Source organism: Canis lupus, chromosome 4 (assembly GCF_003254725.2).
Source record: "Canis lupus dingo isolate Sandy chromosome 4, ASM325472v2, whole genome shotgun sequence".
Lineage (NCBI taxonomy): Eukaryota > Metazoa > Chordata > Mammalia > Carnivora > Canidae > Canis > Canis lupus.
Genome location: NC_064246.1, coordinates 87096079 through 87108538, shown reverse-complemented (window position 1 = coordinate 87108538; position 12460 = coordinate 87096079). Strand labels below are relative to the sequence as shown.

The 12460-nt window shown below is 54.9% G+C and overlaps 1 protein-coding gene across 5 annotated transcripts in view; it reads right to left on the bottom strand.

The window, feature by feature from the left end:
- MYO10 (myosin X) overlaps positions 1–12460 on the bottom strand; it is a 195609-nt gene that overhangs the window by 144667 nt on the left and 38482 nt on the right. The window contains exon 1 of one of the 5 annotated variants that reach the window (XM_049109425.1): positions 7887–8169. The exons of the other annotated variants lie outside the window; for them this stretch is intronic. The gene's annotated coding sequence lies outside the window, so the exon portion shown is untranslated. Of the gene's footprint in view, positions 1–7886; positions 8170–12460 lie in introns of those variants that run through there. 5 annotated transcript variants of the gene reach the window in all.

Genomic DNA, 12460 nt, shown 5'->3' with positions numbered 1-12460 from the left:
TTAGATGCTTTTATTTAGAACACGGATTAAAAAAAACCCAACAGCGTGTACACAGAGCCCCGACGCCCTACAGACCAGTTCTCTAAGTGGGGCCCCGGACGAGCAGCGCCAGCAGCAGCTGGGAGCTCGTCAGAAACGCCGATTCCCAGGCCCCCCTCGAGGCTCGCTGAGCCAGAAGCCCTGCGGGGAGGCAGGACCCGGTGGCTTCACGAGCCCCCGGTGGGGAGGGGGGCGGGTACAGTCTGATGTTCCGGGGCTGTTCAGGTCCCAGAGCCCCCGCCCGACAGGCAGCAGCAAATACGGGTTTTGTCACGATGCCCTCTATCCCCTTGGGCAAGGAGTTTCCACCCCACGAGGCTTGATCACTAATGGATCTCGGGGCTCACAGCACACAGCCTCCTGCTGGCTGGTTGCAAATCCGGGTTCCCGGGCCCCGTCCCAGAGAGCCCGCCCCCTCCCCGGGCATGGGTGGGGGCCCTGGAATCTCAGCGGGCAGCCCCTCAAGTGAGTCCCATGCACACCCCACCAGCCGGGGCTGGGAACCAAGAGAGCCCCTTGGCACTCAATACCCCCAGCAGGAGTCACTGGGGAAAACGGTCCCTTAGATGGGGGCCGACAAATGTCTTCTGTAAAGGACCAGAGGGCGAATACGACCGGCTTCTCGCCCCGTCCCGTGGCAGCGTCCTGGGGAGGCAGTCCTACCTGGTGGGTCAACGCAGTCCATACAGCTCCATCGTATTTGAATTTCACGCCATTTTCACGTGCCATAAAATACTCTTCCTTTGGGGTTTCCAAACATTAAAAAAATGTCAAAGCCCCTCTTAGCTTGTAGGCCGTACGCACCCAGGCGGGAGACACGGGCCGTGCCGCTCACCGCTGCAGTCACACCATCAGCTCTGAGGTCCGCCGTGTGTTGACAGCTGGATTTCAACACAAACAGCTGCCTTCGCACAGGCTGGGGGTTATTTTTAAAAACTCAGGTTTACTTGGCACGAAGTAAAATACACAGCTCGGCGAACCACAAGGACATACCGAACATTCCCAGTACCTGAGAAAGGGCACGGCTGTCCCCCCACCAGCAAGACCCCTCAGGAGCGCACGGAGTCGGCCTTCTCACCTCTGGAGGCAGCACGATCGGCCTGAAGCGGAAGCTGGAAGCTCACACTTTCACTGCTGTTTTAGGAAACAGCCCCTCCTTACGTGGAAGTTACTAGAATAGGTCTCCACTGGGCAAAAGCCCCCCTTCCCCTGAATGTGGGGCAGCCGCCGCTTGGGATCTCCCCATCCCTTCTTTCCTTGTTCCCCCACCCCATCCAGCCCAGGTGGGGTCTTTCCGGGCATGACGGCAGGTGCACTGCTGGAGAAATGGGGGAAGGAGCCCCTTCCAGGGGAGACCGCCTTCACCCACCGCCCTCTCTCTCTTGAAAGAGGAACAGGTATGGTTTTCCTCAGAAACCAATACAACCAAACCAAACAAAATAAAAATAAATAAATAAAAACAAAAAACAAAACCAATACAACCTAATTGAATTGTTTGAACTCAAAGACCATTGCTGAGGGTCTCTGTGCACAAACTTGATTAGGGGATTTCAGGAAGCTGCTTTACCACTGGGATTTCTCCACTAACAAATTAGAAGTACCTTCCCAGTATCTGCAGCTGGAGGGAGAGGACGGCAAACACTGGGCTCCGTTCCAGACACAGAAGCAGAAGGCAGGGGGGACCGAGTGTGAGGGAGAAGGGGAAGATGAGGTTCACGCCATCAGGAGGGCCGGCCCCTCCCCGGAGCCCCCGACCCCACAGGGCACTTGCAAACAGCAAGTGAGACCAGGTCAGAAGGGCGAGGACAAGGCCTCTCCAATTTATCTCACATCGACGGGCCCACGAGTCAATGGTGCTCTCATGTCGAGGCCAATCAAATCAGGTGGGAACCTTACTGAGCCACAGATCCCAGGGCCATCTTCACAGAAGGGAGCCCACGTGGTTAACAAGGGCCCTAAAGACCGTGAAGTAGCTCGTCAGAGACCCGCACACGGAGGAACACTGCTCATGAGTTTGGGACGTTGAAAGCCCCACCCTAATGGAGGGTCCAACGTGAGAGGCCGAGAGAGGTGGGAAGAGCAAGGGCCGGTGGGTTCTCCCCACAGGGAGAAAAGGTGGACAAACAGAAGGGGCTGTAAGCAAATATAACGCGGACACGACAGACGTTTCAGAGAATCGCCGAGGAAAAGAAGCTCAGGAACCAAGTTGCATGTGGGAAAAACCAAAGCTGAGCAATCACAGGTTACTAGCATTTTCTCTCTCTTTTTTTTTTTTTTACTAGCATTTTCAAAAGGCTGTGGCTTTTTTGGTATTTTTATTTTCTAGAGAGAGAGCATGTGCGATCAAGGAGGGGCAGACTGCACGCCCTGCACGAACCCAACACGGGGCTCGATCCCAGGGCCTGAGATCACACCTGAGCGGAAATCAAGAGTCTGACTCTTAACCGACTGAGCCACCCAGGCGCCCAGCAAAAGGTGTGCTTTTTTAAACAAATGTTTAAAAAGGTTTATTTGAGAGAGTGTGCACCCACGAGCAAGGGAGCTTTAAGCAGGTGTAACACGGACACGAGAGACGTTTCAGAGAACCACTGATGAAAAGCAGAGGGCGAGGATCTCAGGCAGATCCCCGCTGACTGTGGAGCCCAACTCGGGGCTCGATCCCAGGACCCCAAGACCACGACCTGAGCCAAAATCAAGAGGCGGCCACATCACCACCTGAGTCCCCGAGGTACCCCCTTTTTAAACAATTTTTAATATTTTGAGAGACGCTCATTGACTCTACGAAGCAGCTCTGACCCCGGCGGCACGTTAGCCAAGGCGCCCGGGCAGCTTTTTAGAAACGTAGCTGGGCCCGAGTCCCATCCAGGATCCGGACGCCGTGGCCGAGGGGCAGGGCCGAGGGCTTCCCGGGAGTCAGGGGAGGCAGCCAGGGTCGACAAGGATGCGTCAGAAGCAGCCTGCCCGTCCCTCATGCCAACCCCACTGCGGACACGGCCCAGACATCGGGTGCCTCCTTTCCACCACTCGCCAGGGAGCTGATCACGGAAAGAACGTGAGGCCCTGACCCCCGCACACAGCACCCTGGGCTGGAAAGCTGCAAACACGCTTCCGTGGGGATCGGGCCACGGCAGGCTTCCGTGTGGCCCCCATCTCGGTGCACTGCAGGCACCGGGCTCCATGCACCATCGGGCACTCAACCCCCACGTCGATCACGGAGTCTTTGGGAAAACTGGTTCCAAGTAACAGGCCTGTAAATGGATTTTGGGAATGGAATGCAACTCAGTCCCAAACAGACAACCACCTGGCTTCGTTTTAACAAACCGCCTCTGCTTTTTCTACTGAAATTACACCCGGCACTACGTGGTGTCATGTCTAATTCCTGTAGATAATTTGCGAATCGTTTTGTTCCCAAACAAGATCTTTACATACATTTTTCATAAAACGATATCATGATACACAGGATTGATTTAAGCCTCCAAAATTCAAAAAAAAAAATCTAGCTTTGACTTCCTGTTTTCTATTTACGTCTCCCAGTCATAAATTGCGACCTCGTCTGAGCTCCGCACACAAGATTAATCAGTTGACGATTTGCAGCATTCACGGGAAGCAAGAATGCAAGATCGCACCTGCTTACCTCGGAGTATGCACGGCTCCATTTGCTAAGCTAACCTCAAGACCGGACGTAACGACGGGATCGAAGGCACTAAATCGCAAGCCTTCTCCTCCCGCCTGCACACCAGCTGTGGAGGACGGTACACCCGCCCTGGGGACGGCACGGCGCAGGCTCAGGGTGCCACCTGGAAGCGGAGCCTGGAATCCCCGAGTCTACTGAGGATGAGTGAGCCGCGGGCCCACAGAGGTGGGCGGGGGTACAGAGACGAAGCCCACAGGCGGGAAGAGGCGGCTCAATGCCGAGGACCAAGGGGCCACAGTTGAGGGATGCCCACGGGGAGGACAGGCAAAGGCCAACAATGTGGCCCCCACAGGAGGACAGGCCAGAAGGTCAGGACCCACGGCGCAGCTCCGTGTTTTCTCCTGCAGAAGTGTTCACAGGCGGAGAGTGTGTTGAGCTGGAGCCTCGCTGGGGCTGGTAAATAAATCGGGGCCAACAGCACCCAGTCCCCTGGCCAGCTGTCTACTGGGCCAGGGGTGGGCCCGGCCGAGGTGCGGCCCCGCTGTTCAGTCCAAAGGGGCTATGGAAGAAGCCGCGGTCTCAAAGAGTCAGAAGTAAACTGGATTCTAGGTCCACCTCAGCTGGATTCGCCTCCAGGTGCAGGGGGCCGGGCCCCAGGGAGCAGGTCCTGTCCGGGTGCAGGGGGCCGGGCCCCAGGGAGCAGGTCCTGTCCGGGTGCAGGGGGGCGGGCCCCAGGGAGCAGGCCCTGTCCGGGTGCAGGGGGGCGGGCCCCAGGGAGCAGGCCCTGTCCGGGTGCAGGGGGGCGGGCCCCAGGGAGCAGGCCCTGTCCGGGTGCAGGGGGGCGGGCCCCAGGGAGCAGGCCCTGTCCGGGTGCAGGGGGGTGGGCCCCAGGGAGCAGGTCCTGTCCGGGTGCAGGGGGGCGGGCCCCAGGGAGCAGGCCCTGTCCGGGTGCAGGGGGCCGGGCCCCAGGGAGCAGGTCCTCCGTCTTACTGGTGGGTGCCCGGGAGCGGCGCGCACTCTCTGCAGGCTGAGGTCGGCAACACCCGACACGGCCCACGGCCCTCAGAACGCGTCTCCCGGCCCCGGGTACACGTCCGAGTGGCCGGGTGACCATCTCAGGTTCCAAAACGCGAAAATGTACACTAGCGAGCAAAATCTACCACGCGCCCGTGCTGCAGAGACGCACGTTGTCTTTCTGGAGCGAGGTACACTAAGGGACAAGCAGACTTTTTAAATTTTTTCTTCCCCCGTAGTCTCAGAGTGAAAATTAATGGAAACATCTGACTTTCCATCTTTGAGCCACACGATGCCAAACCAAATTCCTGGAAGAGGTCTAGAGAGTAAGACCCACGTGGCTTTCAGAGCATGAAAACATCCTCTAACTCAAAACCAAGCACTTTGGACAAACTGGTCTCCAAAGCAAGCCTGGAATGGAAATCCCAGTGGTGTTCAGTCTCCGGGATACAGAATTCTAAGAAACCCTGTGGACGGGTGTTCAGGAACTCAGAGAGGGGTATTTCCAGGATAAAACAGCAAAATGTGGGAAAAGCCGAGTTTCCCAGCTCAGGGCTGACTAATACAGCTGCTGTGCTGTGATTACAGGGGCTTCCAGGAAGCACAGATGGACCCGAGCTGGCGCTTCCACCAAACAAGCCAACGTGTCTGATTTTTCAAAATCCTCTGTCACTTGTCCCCAGTGTGACGCTCTGTCCCCTTACTTTTGGATGAGTGTGTGCACACCTGCCGTTTGAGAAGGGGAGGAGCCGGGCAGCACCATCCACGTGTGGTAACCTCACACGTAGTTAACGTAGTGAATGATGCCACTAAACTACAGACTTAAAAATAGTTAAAATGGTCAATTTCATGTTATGTGTATTTACAACACACACACACACACACACACACACACAGGATGATATAGGAAAACCCAAACTCCAGTTCCACAAAAACAAAAGCAAAACAAAACAACAACAACAAAACCCTGTACATCCATTCATTTCTCTTTCGACTCAGACCTGGACGTTCGCCGCAGAGACCCAGCACAGCAAATCGTCCAGACACCCAGAGAAAACGGAAACCCCGAAAAGGATGCAAATGTCACGACCCGTCACAGCTGTGGGCAGACGCGCACACACAAGGGCCCCGGCCCGGGGGGAGCCAGGTGGGCTCGGGGCAGGCCCGGCCTCTCCAGTGGCCGCGGAAAACTGCCAGGTGGCTCCTCCCAGCCGCGTGGAAAACGCAATCTTTCACTCTATCTTGAAGTCCTAGACGCATCAGTAAACTAACACAGCCCCGCGGGGGGCTGGGGCACGTTCGTGGGCGGAACCATCTGGAACTGTGGGACCGAGCGCTGGACGCCTAGAGAGGTGGCAGTCGCGCAGGTGGCAGGTGCACGCAGGCCCGCAGTCACTCGGCTGGGGCAGCGTTGCCGTTGGAGGGACGCCTGCGGCCCGAGGCGCTGGGGGGGCGAAAGTATACATGCTCCGTGGCTGTTTTGTTCTGAAGACTAAACGACTAAGATTTGCCCCCATGCGTGTGCATTAATGAGAATGTTCACCTTTACAAAAAAGGAAATTAAAAAACTGAGAATGCGCTAGAATAAACAACACAGGGCAGCCCGGGGGCTCAGCGGTTTAGCACCGCCTTCGGCCCAGGGCGTGACCCGGGGCCCCAGGATCGAGTCCCATGTCGGGCTCCCAGCATGGAGCCTGCTTCTCCCTCTGCCTATGCCTCTGCCCCTCTCTCTCTCTCTCTCTCTCTCTCTCTCTGTTTCTCATGAATAAATAAAGAAAAAAAAGAAAAAAAAAACAACCCCAAAGGCCAGGGAATTACGTCCAGGCCAGCTGTGTGAGAGCAGGTGTCCTGTCGTCCTGGAGCCTGGCCCCGAGACTCGGCGCCTTGGGGACGCTGCTGGGCACCGGGAATGCTGTCCCCACCTTCCTAAACTGAAGATCTCTCCCTGCTGGTCTCCCCCCGCCCTCCCACGCCGCGACGGCCCGGGGACCCGCGTACCTGGAGCACTGGCGGGGACACCCGTCTCGCCAGGACCCGGCGTGCAGGCATGGAACCCCGACACGGCCCACTCCCGAGCCCACGGGGCCCGCTGCACCCCGCTGCGCCCCAGCTTCCTTTCAGACAAAAACTTTAAGTCTGATCAAGTAGCTCGGAGCCACCACTTCCCGCTAACGGCGGGGCCAAGCCGATGCCCCGGAGCGAGCCCACAGAGCGCCCGCCGCCCACGGCAGCCCCGGGGACACACACGTGGCGGTGACCGGCCCACGACATGCCAGGGACACAGAACGGCATGGGGGCGGGGGGCGGGGGGCGGGCACAAAGGGAAGGCAAAGCCACGAAGAAATACAGCCGGGCAGCATAGAAAGTGTGAGAAAATGACCCCAAAATGCAACAACAACAACAACAAATCACTACTAATCCATTCTCAAGTTTTACAAAATTGGACCCACGTTATTAATCCCAACAAGTCAGCACCGGAAGGTCAAACCATAAAGGTTGGAGCCGGGAGGGGTGGCTGTCAGGAAGCCGCGTGTCCCCTGCCGGGCTGGAGGGCGCCTGCCTCGCCCGCCGCGTGGGGACGCCTGACCGTAGCAGCAATCAGTGGCCTCCTCGTGAATCGACCAAATGAGAACAGTAACTTTTTTTTTTTTAACTTTTTTTTAACAGTAACTTTTAAACCCAAATCTAATCACACTTGTTTTGCAAGCAAATAAACAGAGAAGGGCGAGGAGGAGGGCATGTACTTGTAACTGGGGTGATTAAATCCCCAGCCACGAGAATATTTCTCAAGACCCCGTAGAGAGATCACGCAAACAAACAAGCAAAACCCTACAGAATCCCTGCAGAGGGTAACTGACTTAAGTTTACTGGGCCGGGGATCCCTGGGTGGCTCAGTGGTTTGGTGCCTGCCTTTGGCCCAGGACTTGGTCCCGGGGTCCCCGGATCAAGTCCCATGTCAGGCTCCCTGCATGGAGCCTGCTTCTCCCTCCGCCTGTATCTCTGCCTCTCTCTGTGTGTCTCTCATGAATAAATAAATAAAACATTAAAAAAAAAGTTTACTGGGCCAAGTTGACCAACTACCCCCTAAAACACAGGTGAGTCGATACCACTGTAAGCTGTCTCCAAGCAATCCAATGAAGCTCCTCTCAGAAAAGAGAAGAGCTCACTCTCAACGTGAAAAATCTGATTTAGAACTTACGACTCAATTTACAAGGCTCCCAACGGGGGCCATCGTGACTGCCCGAGCACCTCAGGAATGTTCTGGAAAAGACCAATCTTGCACTTCTGTTCTCGCGTGGGACCCGTCTTCCACTCCCAGGGCTCGCTCTCCTAGCCACACCGTGCCCTGCAGAGCGGTGGTGCTCCTCCAACGTGGGTCTGCAGCTTAGTGTCCAAGAGACGCCCATGCACAGGCGGCGCACCTCGGAAAAGCTGCAGCTTCTGTTGCACACCCTCGCAATCAAGCAACTCAGATCAATTTTTTCGGGTTTCCCAGTGCATCTAAAAGTCACATTTACACTGTCATCTATTAAATGTGCAACAATAATACTTAAAAAAAAAAAAATCAATGCAAGTACCTTGATTAACAAATACTGCTAAAAAAGGCTAACAGCCATCTGAGCTTTCAAAGGAATCATAATCACCGATCACCCTAACAAATAAAATGAAAAAGTTGAAAATACTGCAAGAATTACCAACACGTGACACAGAGACACAAAGTGAGCAAATGCTGTTGGAACAACGTCACCGGCATCTTGTTCCAGCAGGCCCGTCACAAACCTTCAACTCTTGTTTAAAAAAAAAAAAAAAAAAAAAAAAAAAAGCAAAAACCAACCAAACAAAAGGCAGTGTCTGCAAAGCTCCGTAAAATGAAGCGCAATAAAACAACACGTGTCTCCTACTAACTTTCAGGGCAAGCGCGGACCCGCCCAGGAGCTGTGTCCTCCGCAGGCCGCCAAGTCTTCAACGAACTGTGTTAGTGTGTCTCTTGCACACTTCTTTTTCCATCTGCAAATACTCCACGGCGAGCAGAGCACAAGTTGTAAATCAAATGGGAACGTTTCGGTCCTCTATTCCCCGGACCAAACTACGGTAGTTTGAATTTTAGTGCGGAATAGAATTTTAAGTTCACAGTAAAACTATCTCCCTGGCAAAGAAAAAAAAAAGAAAGAAAAAAAAAAAGGCCCCAACCCAGCTGAGTGCACACGCAAAATTCTCAGAGCCGGAGTGAAATCAGAGAACGCGCCCTTCGGTGCTCTCACAAAAAACACACACTTGTGTCCTGCCCACCCGGCGTCCCTGAGGTCCCGCGTTAGGATTTGAGTTACACACGGCCCTGCTTGGCTTCCAGCCCGAAACGGGACATCGATGCTGCTTTCTGCTCACGGGGCGTCCTTCGGCTGCAGGCGGCGGCCCCCAGGCGCACTCGCGAGGTGGGTGCAGGAAGGGGGGGCACAGGGCAGGAGGCCGGAGGGCTTCGGAGGGCCGGGGAAGGCTGTAGCGTCACCGCCGGCCCTCCTCCCACTTCTGCGTCCTCCACAGCCCTGCGACCGGGGGTCCTGGGGGTCCCGGGGGGGCCTCGGCTCTTACTGTGGGCACCACCACCCGAGGCGCTTCCCAGGCATCCTCTCCACCCTCGCGCCCCAGATGTGGCTGTGACCTCTCGGGGAGCGCGTGGGAAATGCAGACTCGCAGGCCCCACCCCAGACCCGCCAATCCGAATCCGCACCTGAACGAGACCCCCAGGGCCTCATGTGACGTTAGGGGCACGCAGCTCTCAAATGGGGGCAAACTAACAGTTTCATGAGCTTTTCTGTTTCTTTGAGAGGTCACTTTTTCCTAACAAAAATGTCACCAGAATTTTTTTTTATTTTTAGATTTTATGTGACACAGAGAGCGAGCCTGTGCGCACAAGCAGGGGGAGCGGCAGGCAGAGGGAGAGGGAGATGCAGGCCCCGCACTGAGCATAGAGCCCGACGTGGGCTCGAACCCAGGACCCCATAGATCATGACTGAACCCCCCAGGGTGTCCCTTGAATTATTTTTTTAAATGCAAAAAAAATACCCGTTTGACAGCTTTTACCAGTTATCATGTGACCTCAAACACTGATTTTTTTTAATCATAGTAAAATGTACAAAAGGTAAAAAAAAATGTGCCACTTTAAGCATATAGTTCAGTGGCATTAAAGCACATGGACACTGTCCTGCAACCATTACCACCGTCCACCTCCAGAAATGTCCCCAAGCTGTACCCATTAAACAATACCTCTTCACTCCCCCCTCCTTTCCCACACGGATTTCTTTATGCTCTTTAATAAACTGAGTTCAAAGGAGACCTTGAAGAGTCGCCATAGAGAGGCTTAATGAGGACAAGGCCATGCTCCGGTATCTTTGACCCCGATTCCTTCTACAATCTGCTGCTGCCCTATTACAGAGTGGCTGCTCCTGTCCTGCGGACCAGCACCAGAGCTTCCCCTACTCCTCTGTGAACGCCCCCCACGGCTCCGCAGTGAGCTTGTGATGTGAGAAGATGAGGAAGGTCAAGGAGGAAGGACACTCGAGTCCCCCGGCCACCATCAGTTCTTGAGCCAAATCTGACTCCAAGTCTTTCCGTCTTGTCTCACTCCTCCTGTACCGTCAGCCCTATAATTCCCATACAAATCTCCAAGCTCATCATACGCCGGATGACAGCGTGGACAACCCAAGACCAAGTATTCGGTGACCGCTGGAAGGGGAGATGTCACAGTGGGGCCTGCCTTCACGTTCAAGTGCAGGTCATTCTGGGTCGGTTGACTGTCAGCCCGCAATCCCTACGTGCTGTCAACAGCGAGCACAACTGCCGCCCTGGCCACCCCGCTCCACCTCTGCGCACGGAGCTGTTGGTTAGCTGGGGCCGGAAATGGCTTCACGTGGCATAGGGTCCAGACCCCGTGTCCTACACGGTAGCACCCAAGGGCTGGCGCTGCCACGTTAGCCTCTGCCGGGCAAAGCGTCGTGAGATCAGAATGGAAAGCATCTTAGAACCTCAAGGACAGGGGCCCCGGGGTGGCTCAGCGGTTGAGCATCTGCCTTGGGCCCAGGGCGTGACCCCAGGGTCCTGGGATCGAGTCCTGCATTGGGCTCCCTGCGTGGAGCCTGCTTCTCCCTCTGCCTGGGTCTCTGCCTCTCTCTGTGTGTCTCTCATGGATAAATAAATTCTTAAAGAAGATAAAAATGAAAAAAAAAAAAACCCCTTAAGGACAATACGTCAAGTGAAATAAGCCAACCACTAAAAAAGGACAGCTACTGTGTGAGTGATCCCTCCCTTGCACACAAAGTATCTAAAGTAATCAAAATCAGAGCGTAGAAAAATGGTTACCAAGAACTGGTGGGAGGAGATATGGGGAACTGTTTGGTAGGTTGAGAGTCTCAGGATCACAAGATAAAAAACTAAAAAAAAGAAAAAAAAAAAAAGAAAAAGAAAAATGTCTAGGGGTCCCTGGGACAGCAGTACGAAGATACTTAAGGCTACTTACATAGACACTTACAAAGGGTTAAGTTTGAAGTCATGCGTTTTTACCGTAGTTTTTAAAAAGAGGTGGAGGGAAAGTTAAAAAGAATTATCTTTGGGATTAAAAAACAAGTCAATAAAAAAAAAGAAAAGTCCACTGAAAATCTATGGCACAACATTTTCAGGAACAGAAGTCATAACAAGTCGGGTCCATTGTTTAAATACTATTTTCCTGCAACTACAGGACCCAGCAACTGCACTACTAGGGATTTACCCCAAAGATACAGAAGCAGTGACCCGAAGGGGCACCTGCACCCCAGTGTTCGCAGCGGCAGTGCCCACGAGAGCCAGACGGGGGCAGGAGCCGCGCTCTCTGCAGGCAGACGGAGAAAGATGCCGCGCTGTGCGCACCATGAGCTCGGCCCGGCCGCCAGAGAGGAGCGATCTTGCCATTTGCAACGTGGACGGAACCAGAGGTTGTGATGCTGCGCGAGGCCCGAGAAAGACGATTACCGCATGGGCCAGACAGCCCAGGAGCGTCGCTGTTTCCTGAGCCCAGAAACGAGAAAGGTGCCCAGTGGGCGAGCTGTGCTGAGGCCTGATAGCCAGGGAGCACCTGTGCCTTACGCTGCGCGACACCCGCCCAGGAGGTTCTGTTCTCAGCAAAACCTGCAGGTTCGGAGACCCTGAGCTTTGAATCCGGGCATGTGACATCGCCTCTCTTTGGGTCTTAAGTGTTGCTACGTGCCTCTGAAAAACGGACCCGTTTGTGACATTAAAATCAGGTGCCTTAATCAAAGGGAGACGCCGCCTCCTTTGACAAGCGCCCAGATGTAACCAGTGAGCTAGTTTCTGGATCCACCTTTTTGATTTTCAGTGACACAGCTTTTATGGTACATTAAGGAACCGGGAGCCAGGGGGCACCTGGGTGGCTCCGCGGTGGAGCGTCCGCCTTCGGCCCAGGGCGTGACCCCGGGGTCCTGGGATCGAGTCCCGCATCGGGTCCCCACAGGGAACTGCTTCTCCCTCTGCCTGCATCTCTGCCTCATGAATAAGGTCTTAAAAAAAAAAAAAAAGAACTGGGATCCAGAACCAGGGGATTATCCCCCTACCAAAGGAGCCTCCTCAGTTGACCAACTGGGCGGACACACAGCCCGGCTAGGGGGCCCGCGGACCTGGCTCTCACAGGGACCCCCACCCACACTGTCCCCGCACCGGGAGACTGCAGATGTTAAGCGGTACGGAGCCCAATTCACAAAGAGCAGCGATTGTGAGGTCCTCCTG